The sequence below is a fragment of the Eulemur rufifrons genome, chromosome 4 (assembly GCF_041146395.1).
Source record: "Eulemur rufifrons isolate Redbay chromosome 4, OSU_ERuf_1, whole genome shotgun sequence".
Taxonomy (NCBI): domain Eukaryota; kingdom Metazoa; phylum Chordata; class Mammalia; order Primates; family Lemuridae; genus Eulemur; species Eulemur rufifrons.
Genome location: NC_090986.1, coordinates 29,875,731 through 29,881,205, shown reverse-complemented (window position 1 = coordinate 29,881,205; position 5,475 = coordinate 29,875,731).

Here is a 5,475-nt window from a genome sequence, read left to right as displayed (position 1 = left end):
AACTATAAATTATATATAGTAATTTCCTTCCTGAAAATAACTGTAACCTATCTTTGAATGACAGTAAATATATCATTCTGGTCTTTGTCATTGCTCTTTTATATTTATGATTATTTGAAGGCATCTGATAATATTAAATTGAAGTTTTATTATATAAGTACTCTTGTACTTGTTTAAGTATATAAAATTATACATTAGTTGAAAAGATCACTTTTCTTCCTACCTTCCACCATCTCAGAAGTAATAATCTCAACTGATTTTTTTTTTTTTAGGAAAAGTAGTTAGATACAATTTGAAAGTCTTTTGTTTTAATACTCTAAAAGTCCATTTTATATATATGTATAAACTTTAAAGGTTGAACTCAAATTATTCTGTATTCATCTTGAATTCATTTTCACCTCTTCTAAAATTAATATTTGTTGTGCAAGAAGAAATTCCACACAAAATTTAAAGAGACATAAAAATAAAATTTAAGGAAAGGGTTGGTACAAGAGAATCAGTTGTGGAGGTAAAGACTAAGAAATAAGATTATTGGTTTTAAAAACAGCAACAAAAATATCTGACATGATCTTTAGATGTTATTAGTAAAAAATAACAATGATAAATACACTGACAATAAAATGTCATATTCTATTTGTAATGTTTGACAGAAGTACTGTATAGAAATTCATAATTTGGGACAATAATTTATATATATAAAAATTTCTGTTATCTTTTAATCATAAGAGAGTAAAACATCATTGAAATTTTTAATGTCCTAAAAAATATATGATTGAATGAAGCAAAGAGTTTTTATAATCTGTACACAACTATAACATTAAAATTGGATGAACAATATAAGAGCAAAAAAATGAGCCCAGTTTGAAAAGTGGGTACACTTTGTTCTTGTTTTCTGATTACTTGTATCCATGGGAGAAGAAATTAACTTGATGGAAGTCAAAATTAATGTAATATCTAGTGACAAAGATATGTTAGTATTGTTAAAACCAATGCCTCAATAAAAAGAATAATGATGAATTGTTTAAAATATACAAAATTTCAATAGGCAAGACACAAAGGATTTGGATGTCATAATTTATGTAGTAATGTAAATGACTGATTCTCAAAATAATAGATACCTATAGTTCTCTCTTATAACCTATAACAATAGAAATATTAATATACAGCTAATTGTATAAAAATTAAAAGGAAGAACAGATTTGCAAAATCTCAGTGGAGCCTCTGAAATATATTAACCACAACTGCTACAATTTTTTATAGAACCTTACACATAATAATCTTCTGAAAAGAGAATAATGTAAGTTATAATTATTAGAATATTATAATTATAAAATGATTAAAAATGTTGATCAAGGTGCACGCTAGTCTATTTCAACCAAAAACCATTACATGGTTTGGTAAAATCTTATAAAATAAAGATTAATTTTATAAGAGATTTAGGTTAAACTTGAAGTTATTTGAAAACACAAACAATACCTCAAGCCACAGGAGGATCAGTCCCACATGGATTTTTGCAGGTAGTAAATTGATCTTCTTTGTAAATAGATACATTAAATAAATTTGGCATAAGACACAACTGATAAAATTAGTAAAGCTGGATCAATTTTATATTACAATCCTTGGAAAATTAGATAATTTAAAAAAAAAAACCTATAAATTATCTCCCACAGAACTGCCTATATTGTTAAAAAGAAACAAGAAACAAAAACAAGTATCTTTGCTTTCTTTTTTAATTTTTTAAAAAATTTTACACTAAGCTGCAGGGAGTTAGCCACTCTCCTAGCAAAAAATTGGGTCCCTTTGGTAGGGCTCATTGCAAAGGATAAGTAAATATTAGAAATAGAAAATAGAGAATATAGAAACAAAGGAATACACAGAGACGAAAGTACAGTTTTAATAGATGGGGAGCCAGGGGATCTTCAGCATTCTCATGAGCTGTGAGGCCACAAGTGAAGTCCCGCATCAGTATTTATTGGTACAGTGATCAGTTGCCAGGGGTAACAGATTTACATAATAACAGGTAGTTCGTTCAGGTTAAATTCTCCCAAAAAGCGTCTAGAGACCCCTTAATTAACTCTATCTACATGAGCAAATGGTTACAAAATCTTTCTAAGACAAACTTCTAATTTCTAAGATAAAATTATTGCTTAGCAGAAAGGCTAAACAGAAATATAGTGGTTCTATATTTCTTTATCTAGTTTTTTGTTGATTGAGACAGGTAGTCAGGAGTGAAGCAGGAACTGTCCCTTATACTAATTGCTTTTGGCCACAGCTGTCTGTCAGGTGGGCACTCTTTGATCAGTTCTCAACCTGTGGCCCCATACTGAGCTTTGTGGTACAGAAGGGTCAGGTAGGCACAAACTGACAGGTCTGAGACAGCTTCACCATGGAAAGCGCTATGGGAATTGCTCTTCTGAGACAAGGCAGCTTTTGATATGTGAACTAACACGTTCACATATTCCTTGAGGGCAAAGTCCTGCAAACCTTCCGAAATCTTATATGTCTCTTATTCTAGGGCAACATCTCTATAGGGCAACACTAAGTGAAGTTTTTGACCAAAAGCAATTTATAATGGAATGCCATGGGAGTATATAGGCATTTGGTGAGTACTGGCAAAATCATTCACTCTCTTCCTTAAATGTTCTAATACATAGCGAATCAGTTATCATTTCCTGTGGTCCAAGCATTCCTCAGACCCTTTGAGTATGTCTGTGATGGTGAGACATATTCAGGCTTTTTTTTACAACTTGGCTTAATACAACACATATCCTTGAGGACATCTTATCTACACTCCAATACAAATTTCTCTTACTCTGTATTTCTTATTATTTTTATCTGGATTATTTTTATCTAGTGATCCAAATTAATTAAGAAAAAGAATCCTTATTTGGTAAAATAGGGGGTTTCATCAATGAATAAAGTACTGGCTCAAAGCCAGTACTCAAGAAAAACAAAAGTCAGGGTAACTCTGATGATGAGCAAGTGCTTGGGTCCCCAATGTGAACAAAATGGCCAATTAAATATTTTATGCTTAGTTGCATTTACTTTTAGCTAATAGAGAAAAAATATATTTGTTTTACAAATATTTAAAAATATATGTATATAATTTACAAATAAATGAAGATATGTCTAAAAGTATATTCTCACAATTTCTTTATTGGTATGCATGCACAAGCTTTTACCCTTAGGAAATACATGGATTCTTAAGGTCCCTTGAGGTAAGTAAACATTCTGCGAATGATTACACAAAATATGATAAATATTCCATGAAATCTGCATAAGACTAAGTTACTTAGTATGCCAGAGGATTCATTCATTCAATTATTAACTCAATTGAATATATTAACTTTTTTCAAAATGATACACTTATGAATAAATTAATTATCAAAATTAAGAGATAGATTATTTCAATTAGAATCAATAAATAACAACAAAATTAACACAAACATAAAATATCTTAAAAGATAAAAATAAACATCTGGTAACAAGTGGGGTAGTAAATAGATAACAACAAAGCACATATACACAAAGTGAGATGGAAGAGAGAGGATAAGAAATTATGAAGGAAACTATTAAAATTTTAAACACATAGGTACTTCATGATAATTAATACACATATCTAAAGAAATATATAGATTCTTTGCATAACTGATTCAAGAAAGAAAATAAGAAAAAAACAATAAAGGTGGAACTTACTTGAAAATATGTATCCAGAAAGCTCTTTACAAAGGCATTGAGTTCATCACCTCTTGAATGATAAATCTCAAAATTTTGTCAGAGTTTAGGAAAAGATGGAGTATCTTAGATGACATCACGCATGACAAATCTAAAGAAAGTTCTCTAAGTGAAAAAGATGAACAGCCATGCTTTAAATACTATGATTTATGAATGCAAAGTAAAAATAAAAGCTTCCTTTTCACTTGAAATACAAAAAAAGTATAAAAATCTTTAAGATCAGAAAAAAATCTAAGTTAAATAACTTTAATAAAATAGTTATACTTTTTAAGAACTAATTTTAAAAATTAAAAATAGTCCTAGCTGGTGACTTTGGACACATTATTGAACATCTTTGATTCTGTTTCCTCATCTGTAAATTCAGGGTCATTGTACAGCCCTTTGCCTTGCAATTGTTATGAGGACTAACTAGCTTTAAGCTAGAGTGTCGTTAGAACAGTGCCTAACATCTAGCAAGTGCTCAAAAAATTTAGCAAAACTGTGTTGTTGTTATCAGTCATAAAATAATGGAAACTTATAAAAAAGTAGACATGTTAAAGGAGTTTAAATTTTAAAATGTCAAATTATACCATTTATATTAATATATGTTTATGCATGTCTGTGTATAACTCAGCCATTATTACAAATGAATTATTTCTTATTTCCAATATAATGGGCTTCAACATATCTCATCTTTCCACATTACAATTTTTTTTTAAATTCACTTTAGATAGGTAAGAGGATCCTGAGAAAACAACTTGACAAAGCAAAAAATGGAAAACCTAATTATTTCAGCAATGAATATCACTTCAAGAATTTTAAGATGCAGAACACTAAGTTCTCAAGATCATTTTAGGAAATTATCACCATGACAACTCTGGCATTTGTGTCAAATAATAGAAATTTCATTAATATAACAGAAAAATTAAAAATATGTAATTACAATAACATCCAAGTGATAAGACATGTATTAAAATTGTACGAACCTAGCATGATACACACACACACACACACACACACACATATGCACCAAATATATGGGATATTGATATGGAATATATATGTGTTCCAATTTATCTGTATTTTTGCTTATTAGTTATCATTGGAAACTTGTGGAGAGGAACATGGGATCAAGTCTACTAACACCCTACTGCCATCATAGTATCATTTCAATCTCAACATTATCTATGGCACTATTTAAAAGAATTCATCCTCACTTAACTCTATGTCTTTTCAAGCTCTACTCCCTAACATCCTTTAGTTTAAAACTTAGGGTTTTAAACTCACAAATTTTTAACCCCATGCCACACCATTGGATCTTCCTGTCAGGCAGATGGAATTTGGTGAATTGTATACCAGCTCTTAAAGTCTCACTTATTAAGTGTTTTGAAGTGCCTGAAAGAATTAGACATATTAAATTTATAATTGTAATCTAAAGTGTCATGAGAATTTAATGAAGTTTATAAATGGTGTTAGATGGTTAGGAAAACTTAATCTGTCAAATTTACAAGCTAATTGAACACAAACCAAAGAACAAGTTAAGACTTAAGTGTTTTTAATTCTACCAAAAAAATTTATTTCATTTATAAAGAGAATGGGATTTATAAATTTAGTATAAGGCTTAAGAAAATATTAGTGGTAGCATTATTTTCCTTGCATAATAAGCCTAACTGAATTATTTATTTATTTATTTATTTATTTTTGAGACAGAGTCTCACTCTGTTGCCTGAGCTAGAGTGCCGTGGCGTCAGCCTAGCTTAC